Genomic DNA, 22,211 nt, shown 5'->3' with positions numbered 1-22,211 from the left:
GAAGCAGCGTGGCCACTTTCATGGTGAGTGAGATCGGCTGCTGCCCCCCCACCCCCGGTCGCTGACTGGTGTCGGGGGGACATGAGTCCCCGCTTATTCAAGAGGCACCTGATACCCACAAGGACATCCTGCTGGGGATAAAAAAAGGCTTAGAAGGAACAGGAGTACCAGAGAGGAGGAGCAAGCTTGGTGGGTAGAGGACAGGAGGGGGAACAAGTATTGAAGAGATCTGGTTGTACACTGCAGAGATATGACTGCAGGCAATGATGATCTGTCAATGCAGCAGTTAAAAGATTGACATGAAAATAGACTAAGTAATAAATAAGAAAATTCCTCTCAGCCTGGGATGTTTCTTTGAGGCTTTACCCTGGGGAGCCTTTGTGTACCCTTGTGTAGCCCTATGTGTACCCCACACCCAGCGCCTGGTGCAACAAGCATGCAGAAAAAGCAGGGGGGAAGAACTGCTTTGGGACCAGGCTTGGGTAAGGAGGTAGCCCCTTTGGGAGGGCTGTGGTGCAGGCCCCCAATGCCAGTCTAGACTTGTGAGGGGGAGACAAGCAGGCTCACTCTTGTGGACCTTTGCATAAAAGAAATTCCCTCCACAACCAGCAGCAACAAGTGCCCCCCAAAAAGCAGGAGACTTGACAGGAGAGGTGGGCAGCACTGCTTATTGAACTCAAAAACCCTCAAAAATGCACCTCTCTCAAGTAAAGCTGCTAACAATTACCTCCCAAAAAGCAACCTGGCACAACCCAAGAAAATAAACCAACCGAAATATCAAAACTTATCATAAAACACTACCTGGCAGTAAAGTAATACTGAAAGGGCAGAAGGGTAAAATTGTTCTGACGTGCCTCCTACTGCATTTTACTAGTTATAGCATAATAAGCTATTACATGGTAAATCACATCCACGTTGCTTAATCAGTCGTCGTGAACTAAGTAAGGAAAATTAAACCAGGAGCATTTTTAGCAGGTAAATGACGATTATGTAGACAAGTGCCCATAGGTACTAAATTTAATGCAGTGTAATTGCGTTGCATTAATGAATGTGTAGATGTGCACAGAAGGCTTCAAGGTTCCCAGCTTCTTCAGGGTGGGAAGCTCGGATGCCCTTTGAGGAAAAAGGATTCTAGTTTCCTGGATCTGTAACAGCAAGGCTGGAAGCTTTGAAAGGTGCAAAAATAGCTTGGGGGGTTTCAAGGTATCTAGGTTCCCTAGTAAGAAAGTGGGACTTGATATTTGACTAAACCCAGGATTCTTGGCCCCAAAGCAGGGAGCCTAGAAACCCAGGCCAGATACTATTCCAGCTTTTAGGTCAATGATGCTCAATTGTGCCACGGCACCCTGGAGTGCTGCAAGATTCTTCCAAGGGGGTACATCTCCATGTGCATATTAATGCGCAGAAATAAACTCATGCTGGAATTTATTGCCCTTGGGTGCAATGTTTACACATGAGCCTGGGATCACAGCACATGGGTTGGAGCAGCCCTGGCTGGCAAGGGGCCTGGGGCATCAGCCTGCTAGCCCACGGCTTCTTCAACCTGTCTCAACATGCTGCAGAGGGGCTAGTGCACAAGGTGCATAAGTGTAATCCAATTCCATACTGCTCAAGTCTGTGGACTACAAAAAGGTAGTTTTACTACAAAAGTTGGTTGGGTTGTACTCTTCCTTGCTTTTTTTTTTTTTCCACTCAGTTTTGAGGCTAAGATGACAGTTCAGATTGCATGGCCTAGCTTTCCTCAAGCCATATATTTTGGAAGTTTGGGTTCTCCAATATGCCAACTGAACTGACAGGAAACCAAATAGGGACTCCTGCTGAATTTCATTGACATTTTGTTGAAAAAGGGTATGGTTTCAGAAAGCATTTGAGTTTCAATAAATCAGCATTTTCCAAGAAAAACCTGTTTAGCAGAAAATTCCCAACTACTCCTATTTGTAAAATTTAAATTAGCAAGGGATTTGTGATCCTTAGGTGGAAATGCAAATTATCTTCTTTTATTTTTTTCCCTCGGAACTCAAGGCACAAATGACAAACAAAAAACATGAAGAGGCAGCAAAGCACCCGTGAAGGATACAAACAGGGATTTCATTGCATTTTCCAGCATAGTAATCTGTTAATAATACTTTAGATATGATCATATGATGTTACACAATGTGCAAGTCCTAGTAGATGGATAATTAGAGGGACTTTTAAAAAATGCATTCTGGATAGCAATGAGGGATTATGCATGGCTTGCTTTCAGTTTCTGAAAGATCAGATAGAAAAAAAATCTTCAGACTGCTTGTATTTAACCTTATATAAAACCTAAAATTACAATATTTTTAGCTAAAAAATGAAAGGCACTGTACAAAATGCATGTGCTTGCAAACTGCCCACGGAAAATCTTGACAGTACTAGGATATGAATGATGGAAAATGCTCAGTTGTCCTTAAGAACCTGTAGCTTTCTTTGGGCTTTGTTAGATTTCTCTCTGCAGGAACAATGTCTAATGCAGATTAAAATGTCATTGATTTCCCTGCAGGATCTCTCAGAATCCGCAAAGAGCCTTGCTACACAGAATATCACTTGCTGGTGGTCACAGCACATCAAAATAGAGTTTATGTTCTGTGCTCTTTAATTAAGCAGAATTATTCAAGTTAAGAAACATACTTAAATAGTTCTGCTTTAATTAACCCTTTGCTCTATGTTTTAACCATTATCAGAGTCATTGAAGAGTGTGGTTCAACAGTAGATAACATTGCAGACTAGGCATGCATGTGAAAGGGAACATTAAGTAAAGACAGATTTAGATTAAAATAACCTTCAGCAACTAAAGTCAGGGCTGGGTTCAAAATTTTGGTGCAACTGCAAAGCAGAAGATATTCCATTAATCTTTATTTATTAATTTTAATATTAAAAGGACTTGCTCCAGTTTCTTGGGGAAATCCCATGTAGTTAGTTTTGCTTCTTTGCTCCCCTGGTTTTCTCTCTGTACTGTCTCTTTTATCAAACCTACTGCTGTATTTCTTCTTAGTTAGCCTCCTCCTCCTCCCTCCTGTGAAAGGCCTATTGGCCTTTGACTGGCAAGAACCTTTGGGGGTCCATTCCTCCCTCAGAGCACTCTGAGACCACATATGAGTAGAGTTCAGATCCAATGGAGAATTGAGCATGCCTTACAAACCTTTACTGTGGTCACCCAAAAGTATAGACATCTGCAGCTATTGACTTTGTTGGCTCTCAAAAACCAGCTTTGAAAGCAACCTTCAGCATCTCCTCCTCCAATCTGCATGAGTAATTGGTAAGTGATTAGTAGCACATGCTGGCAAAAACAAGCGCAGCGTGCAGTAGAGTGGGCTGATTCTGCTTCTTCAAAATACACTGAAGCTTGGATAGATTCTGCAATAATGATTTCATATTTAAAGATGTCAGGACCTTCAGGAAAATGACCTCTATGACCTGCTTCAAAAATTCTGCTCCTGCGGGACCATGAAACTGTTAGCCACATGACTATAGATACAAAATTTAGAACAAAGTCTATATTTCAAGCATTGTATGCATTTAGAGAATTGCAGAACCTTTTTTATGACTTAATAACTTCCCGTTAAGTCACGTAATATTTTTTGTGTCTTTCTTCCTTTCTTTATTGGAAGAGTTTTTAAAAGTTTCTGTGTGCTAGGAATTGAGGAGTCCAGGGGATGCTCCAGAAAAGAACTGCTAGCAAGTACAATGACATTTTTGCACATTTATGAGCTGGTGAAAAGAATGGAGATGTGGAATCACTCCCTTCTTCCCTCTCTGTTGCTATGATTCCTGCCACAGTAACTGCAGTGATGACTAGCCCTTGTTCAGATGCCTGGAGGAACAGGGGACTAGGGAGGGGAGAACTCCACAGGCCAGATGTTTCTCTTACCCAGATGTAATTGCAGTGGAACTACACCATTGCATTACATTTGTTTATGGTATATTAGTATAGTATATTTAATATTCACGTTACATATCTCTCTCTATATATATCTTTCTGTTTATTATATAGGATATTTCTATATTGCATAGCAGACAGAGGGAGTTTATGTATCTCTGATTCAGTTAGTCTACAAGATACATCTCTACCTTACATTTCTATATGTGTGTGTGTGTGTGTGTGTGTGTGTGTGTGTGTGTGTGTGTGTGTGTGTGTGTGTGTGTGTGTGTGTGTGTGTGTGTGTGTGTGTGTGTGTATACACACACGCACACACACATATAAAAACTCTGCGGTATCTCGAGATAATTTGTCTCATAGGTTCCCCAGACCTCTTGGACTCCTGCACTATGACACATCTACACAAGATTCTTTACTGTGCAGTAGAGCAAATTACTGCACAGTGAGCATGTCTACATGTGCATTTATGCCAGTTTAAATTTACTGCACAGCAAGTTATTGCGTAGTAAGAAGGAATAGGCCAATGTCTACACATGCAGGCGTTAAAGTACACTAAAGCTGTATGTGAACTAACTTGAGACTAAAGTTAGTCCCCAGTCAGCCCACACACACAGTGTTACTGTGCAGTAAGATGTCTACATGTGTGTTACTGCACAGTACCTAATTGGGCATAAATTTGATACCTACATGATGCATATGAGTTTCCATATTTAATGTGCAGTATGGGTGTGCACATGTAGATGTGTACCTATACTGCACAGTGATTTTGGTTACTGCGCAGTAAATACTCATGTGTAGACACGCCCAGTAAACATCACGGTCTACACGTGCAGACACTTATTGTATAGTAAATCGGTCTACTCAGAAGTTATTTTGCTACCAGTAAATACAAGTAGCAAATTCACTACCAAATAGTTACTGAGTAGTAGGGCTGTGTGAAGCTCCAGTTGCTGATTCGATTCAGAGGACATTCGGCCCAATTCAGTGGCTGAATCTCTAAATTTGAATTGAATTGGGAGACCAATAGCATGGTCCAAATTGATCTGAAGCCTCCAAATCGATTTGGAAAAGATTTGGAAGAGATTTGGAGATTCGGCTAGTCCCTGCTTGCCACCACAGGGAGCTGGACCTGGACTCAGCGCTGGTAAGTAGAGGGCAGGGAGAGGGGCTGGAGGAAGGGAGGGAGACCATGGGAGGACCCCCTCCAGGCCCCATCCCCTGCCTGCTCTCCCAGCTTCCTGAGTGCCCTTCAACCCCCACCCACTCTCCCAGCCCTGTCAATGGCTGCCCCACCTGGTCCCAGTGTCTCGGTGCTTTAAAAAAAAAAAAAGCCCACACTTACATGCTGCTGCAGTAGCCATTGGGGCCTCTGGGGGCTCATGGCAGCAACCCCCATGCAGCGTGAGGCAGTGGGGGGCAGCAGGGATTGCCCCTCCCCCAACCTGGCAGGAGCTGCTGAGTGCAGGGCTTTTTTTGTTGTTGTTTTTTAAGTGCTGAGATGTTGGGGTTGGGCAGAGTAGAAATTGATGGGGCTGGAAGAGTGGGCAGGGGATGGGGCCTGCTCGATTCGGCTGAAGCAAATACTGGCCACTTCACACAGGCTTACTTCACAGCAATGCACATGTAGATGCTAACTGGGAGCAAATTTGTTCCTGGTCAGCCGCACCACCATGGGGCCACTGTCAGGCTAAATCTCAGGGCCAAAGCACTGGGAGCTTCTCCAGCATGAGGGCTGGGGCAGATCTTTGCCTGCCCCAGTCCCAAGTCCTCACTGCCAGCAGGGACCAACCTGCAGCCAGGGTCTGACCACTGTGTGTCACACAGCAGAGGCCCCAGGCCAGCCATAACAGCCTGCCCAGACTACCCCTGCTTGTCCCTGGCACCACGTTGCCACATGGCTGCCAGACCAGTGCCATTGCACTCTGCTGGGTGGAGCAGGCACATGCCAGACCCAGCAGCACCCTGGGCTACCTGCAGCCAGCCACTTGCCATGGGGTCCTGCTCCAGCTGGCCTCAGGCCAGCCACAGCAGCATTCCTGGACCCTGCTGTTGGTGTCCAGCATAGCATCACCACATGCCTGTCTGTTCTGCACTGTGATCTTGTGCTGGGTGCTGCACACATCTATTCAGGCCTGGCAGCACTGGGGCTGTCATGCAGAAGTCCAGCAAGCCATCGAGGGAGCCACACTGGTGTTCTCCCTGATGGTACATGCCACCTCCTGGGACTGAAACTGGCCCCAGAAAGAGAGCATAGAACTTGTGGTGCTGTGGGGTAATGCTGAGGTCTTCAGCCATTTTGCTGAAGTCAATACTCCAATGTACACATCTATGAAGGCCTTTCAGGATGTATGCGGGAGCACAGGCATGACCAGTTGGCTCACCAGTGCTGCGTAAAAGTCAAAGGCTGTGGGTCACCATCAGTAGCCACAGCCACTGTTTAGGGGCTGCCCACAAGTCCATGCCCTTTGTGAAGCAACTGGATAACATCCTCATGCCCCAGGACCCTAGCCAGAGATGTACTGTCCACTCCAGCACTGGTGGCCTGACCAAGCCTCCACTGCAGTCTGGTACCTTCAATGATACATCACCGGGAGAGGGCCCCTCAGGCTGCCAGGAGCCCATCCTGCCATACTTCCCACCCCTGACCTTGTTGAGCAGCTCCGGGAGCCTGAGCCAGCACCTGCCCTGCTAGTTCTGGGTGCACAGCCCTGCCCAGGAGGCCAGGATGGCCATGGGACTGCTGACCCTCAGCAGCTCGAGCTTGACTCCAGAGGGGACCTTTGCCCATACAGTCAGACACCGTGCCCCTGTGCCCCTCAATACCGCCAGGAGTGGCATGTCCTCACTGCCAGCAAGAACCAACTCAAGCCACTGGGCTTTCCTGCCACACCCACCTGGTAAGCCCCACACTGGGTGGAAGGCTCTCTCTGCCCCTGCCCCTGCTCTCCACCAAGCCCAGCCATGCTCCCCTGGCCCTGGGTTCCCTCCACACACAGTACATTGGGAGGTGGGAGACAGTGCAAAAAACTTTCGTGAGCAACCTGTGCCTTCTCAGCTAGGCAGGCACAGTCCTCTCACACATGGAGAAATATGTTAATGCCAGTAGTGATATCATCCTCAGCTGTGGGGGCAGGGGTGTGTAGCACAGCCACGGGTAGCTCTCCAGGCAGTGAAGGAGGGTGTGGGGCAACATGAGCAGTGGCAGCAGGTGCTGCCAGGACCCTGGCCTCGCCTAGCCTGTGAAGGGGGTGGGGAAGGCAGGTTGCTTGTGGCCATCACCCAGCATCCCACCTGCCTCTGCAGAATAAGCAGGGATGGGGGACCTCAGTCAGCGACTGCCTCTGCCAGGGTCTGCCCAGCTGACTTACCATGGTCCCTGGGCTCACACAATCCCCAATTTGACAATAGCCAGTGCACAACCCTCTGGCATTGAGCAAGTTATCTCATAAATATTGCAAACTTTCACAAACAGTCCCTTTCTCCTGGCTCTGCAGCTTCACATAGGGGAGAAACACAAGTTGGCAGCTGGGATGTGCCTTCAGGGTCACCACCAGTCTCCTCTGGGACCCTGTATATGCCCATGAGTGAGAGAGGGATGCACACAAGGAGGAGAGGGCCCAGAGGAGGGACCAGGCAGACCAAGAGTTCAGGAACAGGCTCCTGGACCTCAAACAAAGGAACCAGAAGTGGCAGACCACCCTGGTAGTCAGGGCAATGGAGGCCACATAGGAGAACTGGTGGGTGCCAGACACCATCCTGACCTTCATGCTACCCACTGCCTAGCTGCCAGCCACAGCCCTGCTTGCCCCTCTGGCTTCCCCCTGGCTGCCCATTGCCCAGCCACAAGCCCCTCAGTGGGTCTCAGCTGAGGTGCTGTGGTGATCCACCAGCCAAGAGTCCCTGAGCAGAGAACGGGGCACTTATGAACCTAAAACTGGACCAGGAGCTGCCTGCAACAGGGCCAGCACCATGTGTGGGCCCTGCTGGCCCAGCCCACTGGCTGCAGGATGGGGGAGACAGCAGCACTGGCAAAACAGTACCTGCCATCACCCCCGAGGGAACCCCCTAGCCTCTGGCCTCACTGTGGCATGCACACCTGTAGGGGTGTGGCCAGAGGCTGGGCTTCTGGGCACTTGTCCCTGGGGTCTACCCCCTAGGTGCCCACACCCCACTGCCCCCCACCCCAGGAGGGCACATACAGAGCTGCACAGGATCTGCACAGGGAAAAGGGTGTTTAATTGATGGTGGGTGGGGTAAGGTGAGGTGGGATGAGATGGGTGGTGGAAGGCCTCTACGAGGAGGGAGGGGATGAGTGGGGGAGGAAGAGGGGAAGGTCTCTATTGCTGGGGAAGGAGGGGGGAGGGGTGTCCATACTGAGTGTGGTTCTGGGTATGCACGGTGGAGCTGGGGGCTGGGGTTAGCCATCCAGGTGGCCTACATACAGTCCTGGATGGCTGGGTGGGCCCACAGGCAGTGGGGCTGGAGTCCCAGAAGCATGTGAATGGCACTAATGGCAGCATCCCCATTTGTCTCATTGGCATCCCTGCCAGGATCTGGGCAGCAGCATGCTGGCACTACACTGGGGCAGTGCAGTGAGCCTGGCCAGGTGGCCACACCATGCAGGTTGCTGCCAGGGCTGAGTCTGATCAGGGCTAGGAAATGGTTGCTGCAGCAGCAAAGCAGGGTAACCAGGGTGGCAACTAGGACTAGGGACAGACATTACACATAAATGGGTTTAACTGATCACAAACAAGTTTAAACCTATAACAGAACAGATTTTCAGTGCACATAAACTAGTTTGGCTGAAACCAGTTTAAGATAAACCTGGTTGAATGTAGTATCAGATTTAACTGATTTGGCTCAAACCAGTTTATGCAATGTCTGTCCCAGACCCCTTGCTGATTTAAGATAAATCAGAGCATCCCAGCATGCTCTCTGGCTGGGCAGGGCTCTCTGCTCCACAGCAGGGCTGGCCCCTCCCCTTTACTGCTTTGCTGGAGCTCAGCAGTCTCTACAGGCATCTGCTCCCCCACTCCCCTCTCCACTCTGTGCTAAGCAGGCATTCCCCCGTCCCTCATAGACACCTCAGCAGACCACATGCTGGCTACAGTCAGTGCTGTGGGAGACAACAGGGGCAGACAGTCTTTTTGGATCTATTTAACAGATAGCAGAAAAGCTGTTTAAGAGCTGTTTGCTCCCCCTCTGCCCTTCACCACTCCCTACTAAGCAGAAATTCCCTCATCCCCTCTGCCTTGCAGAGAAGGTATCTGTATTACCTAGCAGACCACATGGTGGGTCCGTGCTGAATCAACAGGTAGCTGGTAATGTCCCTCTCTTTTCTTAATGGGGCGATCAACACTAAGATAGAGGTGACACTATTATCAGTCCCCCACCCCACCCCAGCTTGCTTGCCTGTCAGTTTGCTGCAGACAGTATACAGAAGCAGGGAGGGAGATTGAAAAGCTCTGTACCATCAACAAATGCATGCACTGCACCCACCTGATTTGCCTCAGTGCTAGCTGGGGGCTGGCAACACTCCTGCCCCTTGAGCAACAAGCCAGGAAAAGCATGGGACTGCAGGCAGGCTGGGAATTTACATCCCCTCCCTAATCAGAGCCTCCTGCTGGGACCTGGCCACACCCCACTCAGCTCAGCACTGCAAGGGAAGGGAGAGCTGCTCTAGCACTGGCCAGCTTCCAGCCTGACCCACTGCAGGCATGTGCCTGAATTTCCTTAGTCCAGAGAGATTGTCTGTATGGTTGGAAACCAGTTCAGCCTAGCCAGGTTAGACTAACCTGCAAAGGTTGAATCAATTCAGGCTCAGGTTTTTTGAATGTCTGTCCCTAGCCTAGGAAGCCAGAGCACAGGACATTGCTTGTGGCAGGGCTAACTGGACCTTGTTGTGCATCCACAGGTGCATCTCAAGTAGAGCCAGGGAGGTGATCCTCCCCCTCTATGCGACACTGGTTAGGCCACAGCTGGAGTACTGCATCCAGTTCTGTGCACCCCATTTCAGGAGGGATGTGGACAACACTGAAAGGGTCCAAAGGAGGGCCACCCGCATGATCCGGGGACAACAGGGCAGACCCTACATTGAAAGACTGCGGGACCTAAACCTGTTCAGCCTTCACAAGAGAAGGCTGAGGGGGGACCTGGTGACTGTCTATAAACTCACTAGGGGGGACCAGAAGGGTTTGGGGAGACACTGTTTCCTCTAGCGCCCCCTGGCATGACAAGGAACAATGGACACAAATTATTGGAGAGTAGGTTTAGATTAGACATCCGCAAGAACTACTTCACAGTTAGGGCGGCTAGGAGCTGGAACCAACTTCCAAGGGAAGTGGTGCTGTCTCCTACCCTGGGGATCTTTAAGAAGAGGCTTGATGCCTACCTGGCTGGACTCATTTGAGTCCAGTTTTTTTCTCCTGCCCAGGCCGGGGGTCGGATTTGAAGATCTACAGGGTCCCTTCCGACCCTACTTCTATGATTCTATGCTTCTGGGGCCTGGGAGTAGAGCAGTCATGGCGCTAAGGGCAGTGGCTCCAGCGACAGAGCCACAGCATGCTGGCACAGTGCTCTGCAGGATGCTTTGGGCCAGGAAGACAGGTGGCCAGGGAGCTGGGAGTAGGGTTGCCTTTTAAAAATGGCCACAGGCAGCTGCAGCCAGAGCCTCCAGCTCTCCCTGGCTGCTGCAAGGGTCAATGCAAGACTGAAAGAGGTGGAGCCGACTGCTGCCAAGAGCATCAAAACTGTTCCCAAATCCCTGCACATATAAATGCCTGCCCAATTACTCTGGAGTAAACCCATCCCACAGAATTAGTATATTTAGAAGTACCCAGTATGACCTTAAACTGGAAAAGGGCCACAGTCACCAGGTAGGGAAGCAGCTGGGGGGGGAGTGGGGGGGAGAGTTGCAGCTGAGCAGGAGCTGGGGCTGGCAGTAGCATGGAGCCTGTGCCCAGAGGGGCGATGGGAGGACAGAGCTTGGGTGGGCAGGTTGTAGGTGTGAGGGAGGGTGGTGGGGGAGTGGGGACCCCTGACACTCCCCCCGCATGGAGCACTCCATTGAAGACAGCAGCAACAGCAGGTGGTGGGCACTCAGAGTACCAATGCCCTGTGCAGGCATTGCCTCCCAGTGGTGCATAGCTCAACCAGCACTGCATGTGGTGGCAAAGAGTGCAGCCAGGCCAGCCTGCCTCTATCACATGGGTCTCCTCATGGTGCACATGCAGCTCCATGCCACTGGGGGAACCCCTGCAAAATGGGGCCAAATGTCTTCCCCACCCCCTGCTGTGCAGGTCCCCAGAACTCTGCTGGAAGTGGAGGGGAGCCCAAACTTTGCTTCCCTGCAGAGTCCTGCCTCCTGCATGGCAGGGGGCAGGGAGTCAGTCAAGTCCATCGTGAGGGGCTTCCCCTGGTGGTGTGGAGCTGCACATGCACCATGAAGACCCCCACACAAGAGGCAGGCCAGCATGGCTGTCCTCCTTACCACCATGTGCAGCACTGGCTGGAGCCAAGTGCCACCAAGTGGCAGCACCTGCATAGGGCACAAGCACCCTGAGTGCCTGCCACCTTCTGTTACCCCCTATGGGGGGAGTATATGGTGGTCCCCACACCTCCCCTCCCTCACACCCCACAAATGTCATACACCCACACCCAGCCCCTACAACCCCCCCGTATACACCCCCCCAAACATACCCTACTGCCCCCATACACACAGCCACACTCCCTCACAACTCCCCACACACCCCAACCATGACTCCACATACAATATACAAAAGATTTATTTTTCAGTTATTATGCAGGCACCTCTGTATACAGTACACAAACATAAATCATGACAAAAATATTTTTTGCAACAAAATTAAGATATGTTATAATAGGTGTTTGACTTCTAATATATGATTTTTTTCCTGGTTCCAAGATGGCAACCCTCTCTCTCCCAAAAGGAGTACTTCCAGAGGGTAAGAGGAGGGACTTCTGGTGGCAAAGATCAGGGGTTTGGGGCAGGACTTCCGGTGCCAAGGTGGCAACCAGGGAGCAAGGCTCCTGTCAAGGCATGGGGCTACCCTGGCAGCCGTCTTCAGCTCACTAAAACTCCTTAGGTGGCTCTCCAGCCGAAATAATTTCCTGCCATTGCCTTAAGGTGTGACTGCTCTAAACTCAAGCTAGCCCTAACACCAGTCAACATTTGTGCAGTGTGTAACAGGGCCCCAATACTGTATTAAGGAGTTAGTCAAAGAGAATGACCTAGCTACATGCACAGTTCAAGCAAACAGGTCTTATGCCATTTTGTCCTCATAATTCATAGATTCATAGATTAAGGGTCGGAAGGGACCTAGTAGATCTTCTAGCCCGACCCCCCGCCAGGGCGGGAGAACAACAAAAAAAAACCCCAAAAAGAGAAACGGGACTCAAATGAGTCCAGCCAGGTAGGCATCCAGCCTCTTCTTAAAGACCCCCAGGGTAGGGGCCAGCACCACTTCCCTTGGAAGTTGGTTCCAGCTCCTAGCCGCCCTAACTGTGAAGTAGTTTTTGCGGATGTTCAATCTATACCTCCTCTCCATCAACTTGTGCCCATTACTCCTTGTTATGCCAGCGGGCGCTAGGGGAAACAGCGTCTCCCCCAAACCCTTCTGGTCCCCCCTAGTGAGTCTATAGACGGTCACCAGGTCCCCCCTCAGCCTTCTCTTGTGGAGGCTGAATAGGTTCAGGTCCCGCAGTCTCTCACTGTAGGGTCTGCCCTGTTGTCCCCGGATCATGCGGGTGGCCCTCCTCTGGACCCTCTCCATGTTGTCCACATCCCTCTTGAAATGGGGCGCACAGAACTGGACACAATACTCCAGCTGTGGCCTGACCAGCGTCGCGTAGAGGGGGAGGATCACCTCCTTGGCTCTACTCGAGATGCACCTGTGGATGCATGACAAGGTCCGGTTAGCCCTGCCAACCATGACCTCGCATTGTCGGCCCATGTTCATCTTGGAGTCAATAATGACTCCAAGATCTCTTTCTGCCTCCGTGCTCTCGAGTACGGAGTTCCCCATTGTGTAAGTGTGCTGCTGGTTCCTACTGCCCAAGTGCAGCACCCTGCACTTGTCCGTATTAAAACGCAAAAGTCAAGTCAGAAATATTATACACAAGATAGGAAAGAGCTGCTTTCTTTTTGTACTCACATATTAAAAATGTCCAACTTCTTAAATGCATCTGCAGTATCTTGTACTTGCTGCAATCACTAGAGCCGTGTGTGATAGAAGCAATTTCAGCTCATTGGTGGGGTTTAGATAACTGTTAGTTTGCTTTAATCCAAATAGGTTTGTACATCCAGGAGTTCTGTTCAAATTTGAATCAGAGTGGGATTAGAATAATAATCAAACCTCAACCTAAACACTACATTTAAAATCATTTTAGGCAGAACTCTGATAAATTATCCATGTTTCCTTAAGAAAACTGTATATCTGTAAACTTTTTTTCTAGATCTCAATCTTTTTGTAATCAGCTCACTTAGATCTCCTTTATTTTACATTGTCTTTTGATAGTGCGTGTTGTTCTGCAAAGCTTACTCACCTCCCAAAAAGCAGAGTGAGTCAGGTAGGCTCCCTCTCCAGTTTGCTGCCTGACTGCCATAGTGCATGGGAAGTACAAGGATTTCTCTTATCTGCTGCCTCCTGAGGGGCTAACTTCTTGCATCTAGCATCCCTTCCCCCTCAATCTCTTGCATGCCTATGCAAGAGTCACCATAATATGTCCCACAAATTTTTGCTCATGCTGATTAAGATGATACCAAAGTGCACCACAACTATATGAGAATCTAATAATTCTATAGCCTGGGGCTTGCTGTTACTCTGGTATAGTCCAAGTAAAATACCATTTCTTTGCAATACTTAGCACTGTAACTGTATGAAGCACACAAATCAGTAGTTCCTTTTCAGTGACTATCTCAGTTACTTCTATGTTCTGAATTCAACTCTCCTCATATATTAGGTACTAAAAAAAGAGAGGTTGTAAGTCAGAATGAAATGGCTGCAGTGCACATTTACTGTAAGCTGTCTGTGTAGCAGTAGATGAATGCAAACTCTTGGAATTAATCAACTAGGGCATGACCTTGCTGAAACATTTATGAAAAAACAGTTGCAAACCTTACTAACATACTCTCTTCTCACTTCTGTATCTTCCTTTCTGAGATGCAGAGGCTGGTCTTCACTAGCCCCAGTTCCTACATTGCTCTTGGGAACAAAAAGGACAAGAAACACTAGAGATATATTTGATTATGTGAGCTGTATAACTCACTCCGTATCATTAGATCCTAAATGAGTGCAATAATCTTCACAATAGTCAGTGAGCAGGATCAGATTTTTACAGAGGTCTCTCACTTGAAACATGTTGTGTAAACCTTGATTTCCCCTCCAGGGACCATACTTACACACTGACAGTCTTCATTACAGTCAGTGTAAAGGCAAAAGAAGTAGCTATTGAAGTTTTCTATGCTGGTTACCAGTAAGAACATCACAAAAGAACAACATCTCTGTTTCCTTGCCTCGTTTTTTTCACAGAGCTGTGCTCAGGAGGCCATGAGGCCTAGGAGCTAGTTAGTATTCCTATTAAGCAAAATCGTTAATTTTCCAGAAAGCTTAGAGAACATGTGGTAGTAATAATAATGGTAGGTCCCAGATATTCCAGGATGTGATACCTGGCATTTTTCCAAGAAGCAGGTCTGTTTTAAAATTTTGGAAACAGTGAGGGCATTAGAGAAGAGGTAATCTAGAAAATTACCTGGGACTGTGGGCTCATGAGCTGGTTCAGTTTAGATTAAATGGAAAGATAAACAGTAGGTTTATAGCTAAGGCTCTCAGTTTCAAAAGGGAAGCTATGAGAACTTATGAAAGTTAAGTAGTGAAATCAGATGGACTGAAAAGCTCAGAGGACTTAAATGTGGAAGAGGTATGGAATTCTTTTGAGATGAAACAAAGTATTTCAAACTTGAATCACAAACAAAGAGAAAAGCTTGGAGGGAAAGACTTCAGACTTAACTGGATAAACAACCACCTGAAATAAGTATATTAGGAGTAATTAGGGAATCTACAAGGATTGGGGAAAAAATGATCAGCAAAGAAAGATACATAGGTCAAAAAAGTGAAGATAAGTGAAAACTGTCAAAAGCAAACCTGAATTAGGTCTTGCAAAGGTTATTAACATACATATTAAGTTTTGTTAGTCAAATAAATAAAAAGAGAATATATTTTAAAAGGTGGGACAATATGCAGTGAGGAATGTAGTTGATATTAAATATAATTCAGACAATATACAGGGTTTTCCTCAGTTTTCACTAAAAACAATGATATTTAATCTAGATGCAAAGGCAGAATGGATAGTGGGAATAAGGGTATGAATATGAAAATTACTGTCTGAAGTAGAAGCAAAATTCAAAGAGCTTCATGTCCTCAAATTGAGCAGGCCAAATAATCCCCTTCCCAGGACTGAGAAAGAACTATCACATTGAACAATGAATCTAGTAGCAAGAATGTTTACAAATCTGTAAGTGTGGGGTCCATGTTATAGAGTTGGAGAACAGAAAATATAGAACCCTATGTATGAGAAACATGGAAAAGAGTGATATGGGGAACTATAGGCATGTTCCCTTTTTCAATAGTATTTCATGTAGTAGCAGGGGCTAAGACCCTCTACTGGCAAATGGCCCCTCTCCATCTCCATCACCCTGTGTACTCCCACCATGCCTTGATCTTGAGTGATAGAATGGGGTTAACAGGGACATGCCTTCTTCTTGAAGTAATTTGTTGCATAGGTGAAGGAGAGGCCTGCTTGATGTCTTTATGGGTACACCCAACCCACACCTCAGGCCAGAAATGACAGAGTTATAGGCTGTTTTGAGCTTTGCTGTTATATCTTATGGGCAAAAAGTCAAAACAGTTTCACCATTTTGACGGAACAGAATGGAACAGCTGTTTCAAATTTAAACAAAATTTGAAACAGAACACTGTTCCGTCGAAATGCTGGCCAAAACAGAACACTGCCACATCACACAGCAGTACTGCATAGTATACTGGCCACCCATGTTCAAAAATATTGAGTTCAAATTGGAAAAGTGTCACGGGATGGGATCCCCAGGGATGGCCATGATACCCCTAGGGCTCCCTGACCATGCCAATCCTGCCCAATGGACACCCTCTTTCTTGCCTGCCATGTCTCGTTGTAACTATGATAAATAGGGAGGCTGCCCTCAAGTTTGTTTGGACACAGTCCTGATGGACCCGACTGAACCCTGCAGGTTCTCAGACCCCTTTTGGGTCCCGCTCCAAAATGGATGTCTCTCAGGACACCCTCAGCCTTATGGGCTAGATGCATGGCTCCAAACCACCCCTTTACCATGCCCCAAGCCTCACAGATAGCATTCACACAGTGTCCCTCCAAGGCCTCAGTTTCACTTAGCCTCTCCGCAGCCCTGTCTCTCTCTCTCTGCACCCACACTGGTGCTGGGGTCTGTGTACCCCAAATACTGCACCCACACTGGCGCTGGGGTCTCCACACTGTAGTGGGCCCCAATGAGGCCTCCTTCTTCCCCAATAACCTCAGCCCAATCCTCCAGTTTACAAACAGAAACCAAAATACGAGCCCCTGGCAAGCAGCTCAGGGTGTGCTGTGTCCCTTTAAAAGAATCACCCTTCCCCCCCAGCACTATGTGCCTTATAGACAAGGGAATCTATTGAGCTCCTGAAGTCCCTTAATCTTACCAGAAACTGAATGGGCAGTCAAGCCTCTTCACTTAGCTTCCTCCAGGAGAGCTTCTTCCTCCTTGGCTGCTGGCAGAGAACTGACTCTGTGGTTCCAGACCCGGGGTTGATATGTGCCCCAGGCCCTGCCTCTTCTGGTCAGGTGACTGCCTGCAGGTGCATGTTAATTCCCTCATTCCTGATGCCATGGTAACTTGCAGCTGAGGGGTTCCTAACTGACTGCTAGGGCTCTCTCCATAGGCAGTTTCAGCCCTTAAAGGAGCAGGCACCTTAGTGCCCTGAGACAAAAAGGTACCGAGATTGGCTAATAGGATGATCAAAAGTGGAGAGTCTGGGTCAGGAGAGGGGACTAAAGGACCGTGGCTATTTGACTTAGCAAAAGGAAGGGAATATGATTATTTTCTCTAAATATATTGGGAGGGAGGGATGGAGAAGGGCTGTTAAAGCTAAAGGTGAATGATAGAACAAATGAGCATAACTAGCCATGAATAAATGTAAAGTGGAAATTAAAAGTGATGTTCTGGTGTTCTGGAACATCCTACTAGAAGTTGTGGGGGAAAAGTCCTAAGTACTTTTAAAATAGAGCAATTTACTGTAAACATTATCTCCTTGTATCTCTTAACCATATTTTCATTTTATTTTTTATCCTTTTTATTTATTTTTTTCAACCGTTCTTGTGGAACAAAAAGACCCTTTTAAAATGCCCAATCTCTGTAATCTTCTTTGCAACTTGACCAAGTTGCAAGATAAAAAAAAAGTCTGATGTTTGAGGTAAGCACTCAGCAGGTAAAAATTGGCAGTGCTTCACTAAAAGGGATCTAATCCAGTTTATACCAAGAGAGGATTTGGCCCATGTTTTTTATATATAGTAGTAGAGACAGCATAGATGTACAATGTATAGATAATAATAGATTACAGGCTGGCTTGCACAAGCCCAAGAGGAGCAATGAAGAGAACTGGTGATTCATGACTCCCACCCTGCCCCTGTGTCCAGGTGGAACCACCCTCCCTCTACACCTCACCCTTTGCACTTCACTGGATGACATTTTTGGTGGACATTTACTTCTCATCCTGCCATCCAGAGGAAAGGGAATAAAGGGGCCTGAAGCTCTGCTTACCCCACTGCAACTGGGCCAAAAGGTGTAGCGAAAAAGAGAGTGGCATGTCTTACATCTCAGCACAGCCATGTTAATACCAAGCACACCTCAGCTCAGCATTTGATTTCTGTTTAGAAGTGCAGTGCAGATGTAAAAAGCAATTGTAAACACTACCTTGTTTTGTTCTTCCAATCCCCCAAAATAGTTGCCAGCCTGACATTTTTCCAGAACAATAGCTTGCCAGCCTGACATCTTGTTTGACAAGTTCCACTGCAGGGAAAGTTGTTCTGGGTTAGTTTAATAGGAATGGCAGGGAAACTGGCACTTGACTTAAAGACTGCTAGCAACAGCACTCTAATAAAGTAATGCCATGAGTAATGCCATAGTGTGAGGTCAGGAGTAATCAAGACATTTCATTTTCCTTTAGAAGAACTCCGCTTAGTGTATTTAAGTGTTATCTGCAGCTCTGCTCATTTCAAAATAAAACTGCTTCCTAAAATGTAAAGCATATGGCTTCTAGTTTACGACACTATTTAAAATACAAGTTTTCAAACACAATCAGGTTAACCACTGTCCCATTCACTATAATGTATTGTGACTATTTCTCCTAGCCAGCTGGTATTTTACTTGTCCTCCTCTAAAAAGAAATCTTCCGTATGTCTTATATAAGACTGTGCAAAGCAAGAATATAATTATTAGCTTGTATTTCTACCTCAGGGTTTTGTGTGGCTTATAAACAATGTAGGCGAGATGCTTCGGTGGAAATAGTCACCATGAATTTTCTTCCTCCTCTTTCTCCTGAAAATACAATGTACTAATCTCTACCACTAGCCTGCACTAATGGAGAGGGCTGTATCGACTGCAGTGGAACTAAAGTCATTTGCGCCAGCTGAGGATCTGTTCCATAATCTGCCATCACAATAAGAGCTCCATTCTGACCCCAGGTGCACATAATGAGAAAATGTTGCCATTAGGCTTGTGCGCACCTGCACAACATCAGAATCAGAAACTACCTGGGGACCTTTGTATGGGTATCCAAGATTAGAATTGGTCTGATTGGTATAAATGTTACAGCTGTTAGAAATATTTTCAGCAGAACAAATTTTCGGTTGGAAAATGCAGCTTCATCAACATTGAAATGCTTCATAGGAATGAAATGAATTGCTTCAGCTTTTGTGCTTTGTTTTGTCAATATCGGAATGGTTTGTTTTGTGTGGAGATATTTTCTTTCAAAGCAAACATGCTTTCCTTAGACTTTATTGTTTTATGTATGCTTTTGTGTGTTGAATTATAACCAAGAATCCATTTTTACATTGAAATAGTCTGATTTTTTATCTCTCTTTCTTTCTCTTTTTCTGCCATCCAAGTGGCCTAGATATCAGAAACTGTCCACTAAAAACTTCACTGACATCAAAATGTCTCCATTGAACTTCAGGGTCCAGATTAACTTTTTTTTATTAAAATGTTCAGAATGTCATTTATTATACTAACAATTCAGTTTACCATTTTACATACATTTAATATTTTATATTGTCACTATTTCAATACAATATGGGTTACCATATTGAAATTTCTTGCAGATGAGAATTTTCACATTTTGACAAGATCTAATAGACATATGCGAATATACATGAACCCAAAGGAGTGTACTGTTTGCTTTTTGTGGATGGAGCACTTCAGTTCCATTTTGACAGCAGCATGAATAGCAAGTTGTTTCCTGATAACTAACATTCTGTACCTTGTCCTATGTTTTCTACCCATGTTGGAACTGCTGACCTTGAGATCCACATCTCACAGCTGCATAACCTGTTATGTCATGGTACTTAGTGTTCCACACCCAAAAATTTAAGCCAGTGATGGATCAATCTTTGATCATTCCATGTGCCAACCCAAGAAAGATTTCTCTTCTTAGCCTACTTAACCTAAGGTATGTAAATGAAATATTGTCTTCAGCTTGTCTTCTATAGTGTACCTAGTGTACTAATTCTCAATCCGGCAAACAATTAAAACATTAAATGTACATAAAAATCAGTGCTTGAGTTGTAGCAGAGGTGGGAATAATTCTATACTTCTATACCAGCAGTCCTATAACAATTCTGCAATGGGCAGTCAACGTTGTTGCAAAAGAAAAAATGATCCTTGAACTCACAATTTGATGGCTTAAAAGTTTCTTAGTTTATGCTTAAAATTTTTAAGTATAAAAATATGAATGCCACCCGCGCTCTGCTTTGCTCAGTAATAATCTGTGCAATAAACTGCTTGGCCCTCAGGCTCACAGTTTATCCACTCACGAACTGGATCATTATCTCATAAAGCATTGCGACTTGACTATTATCACTTAATCGCATTGCAGCACCAAAGAAAATGTGTAGTTATTTTATTGCATTTGGATTTAATTTAAATTCCACAGTAGCTCAAGAAAAGATCATTACCAGGAAAATGTGAAATGCATTGATTGAACAATGTACTGTACAAAAAACAGTCTGAAAAGCAACTGGAGGAAGGTTGGGGATACACTGTGACAAAGACAGAATGGCTTACTCTGGCCTACATTAAAAACGCTACCTCTGGACCAGCAGAGGGATAAGATTTATACATATGTTCCAGTTCTACACAGAAATGATCTCTAGCTCACATTAATATATATGTTAGGATGGCTCATATTTCTCATGTAGTCCTTACACTACATGAGAAAAAAGGATAGACTGACATAGATGACCCTCTACTGGAGAACCAATATCAGCTCCACATCATTTTACATCTTACCTTTCTTGATAATGCTGAGAAGGATTAAAGTGAGGAACTTAGATCAGGAAGAGTGACACATAAATCTGAGAAGTTACCTTCTTCAAAAGAGCTCTGGGGATTACTGAATGAGAAATGAACTCTAAAGACAAGCTCTCACCTGACTCAGAGTTCAGAGAAATTTAGGACTTTGGAGATGGCTCATTTCTTCCATTTCACAATTGCAACTGGATGTTTTCTTCCAAGTGCATGACAACTCAAAACACAAAATAAAACAAAAATATTCTAGTGGGTTTACCAGCAGACACAATTTCCTTAAACCAGGGATTGCCAACCTGCAGCACACATGCTGCAAATTGCATAGGAAGTCTTTGCGGGACATGCAGCAGATCGGGGAAGGGGCAAGGAGCACTGATGTAGATTGGGCAGGGGGCAGAAGGTTGAGCAGCAGATGGAGCAGGGGAAGGGGATCAGAGTGGCACTCAAGGAGGGTGTGGAGCTTAATTTGTTACACACTGGAAAGGTTGACTCCCACTGCCTTGTAATGTCTCTCTCTGTATATTCTGCTTTCTGCATGGCCATTCGTAATGTCTGATAAAGTAAGCTTCAGCTTGTTATACGCACGCATTTACTTTGGCTAGTCTATAAGGTCCAAGTGTACCCTGCCTTCTACCACTGCCTTAAACCAATATCCTAATGGCATAAAGGACTCCCGTGGGACAGGTGAGGGTATAGAGCAGGGCTGGGCAAAGTGTGGCCTGCAGGCAGGATCAGACCTGTGGCAGACTCCATTTCCTAGCAGCCCCTGCCCACATTGCTGCCACCAGTTTCCATGGAAACCCTAGCAGCGGTGGCACTGTGACAGCACGGGGCCAGGGTTTACATGAAGACCAGCTCCAGCAGCGCTGGCAGAGTGCACGGCAGAGCAGAGAGCTGCTCCTGGGCTGGGATCGTCCGGTGCTGACAGCATGGTCTGGAGCCAGAGCAGAGCTGCAATTTTATGCCCACATGCCCTGGACAGGGGCATGGAGGCAGCAGATCGCAGGTCTGCCCCAGCTCCAGACCATGCTGTCAGCACTGCAAGATCCCAGCCCTGGCCCCAGAGCAACTTCCTGCCCAATTGCACACCCTTGCCAGTGCTAATGAGGCCGATCTCCATGGAGACCCTAGCCTGCGCTGTCATGGCGCCACTGCTGCCGGGGTCTCCATGGAAACCAGCAACAGCAATGTGGGCAGGGGCTGTTGGGAAATGGATCCTAGCCACTGGCCCAGGCCTGGTATAGAGTCTCGGGGGAGACTAGGGAACAACAGTATCAAAGGGAAAAAGTAGGCTTTATGCCATTTTCTTTATTTTTACATTATATCTAACATGCTATTGGACAGACTATTCAGCCATTCCTCCTTAGGGTGATTCCTGCCTGCAATTACTGAACAAAGTGAGTAAAGGGCACAACATTTATGAACCAGCTGAAGTATGTATGATGGTTCATGTGAATAAATGCTCACATATGTAAGGTTTGTGAAATCAGATACTAAAAAGAAAGCAGTAACAGATTTAAACATGCAGCTGGCATAACTTTATGAGCAGGAAAAAAAATCAGGCAAAAGACTAGGGAGTATTAAAAGAAAAAAAAGAAACCAAAAAATCCCTGAATATCAGTAACAAATTTGAGAATAAGTAAAGAAAGCAAAACACAAGAACAAAAAAGCCCACAAAATAAA

At 46.5% G+C, this 22,211-nt stretch overlaps 1 long non-coding RNA gene across 1 annotated transcript; it reads right to left on the bottom strand.

The window, feature by feature from the left end:
• Nucleotides 1-13,019: 13,019 nt before the first annotated feature.
• Nucleotides 13,020-16,723, bottom strand: LOC109298241. Its single transcript, XR_002097552.1, has 3 exons — nt 16,648-16,723; nt 14,038-14,124; nt 13,020-13,231 (listed from the first exon to the last, which is right to left on the bottom strand). It is a non-coding gene; the product is annotated as an uncharacterized LOC109298241 (long non-coding RNA).
• Between the last annotated feature and the right edge of the window lie 5,488 nt (nt 16,724-22,211).

Source organism: Gavialis gangeticus, unplaced genomic scaffold (assembly GCF_001723915.1).
Source record: "Gavialis gangeticus isolate Ggan-Ray unplaced genomic scaffold, GavGan_comp1, whole genome shotgun sequence".
In the NCBI taxonomy this organism is placed as follows: Eukaryota; Metazoa; Chordata; order Crocodylia; family Gavialidae; genus Gavialis; species Gavialis gangeticus.
Note: the sequence above shows the minus strand (reverse complement) of the source record. Positions and strands in the feature narration are given on the sequence as shown.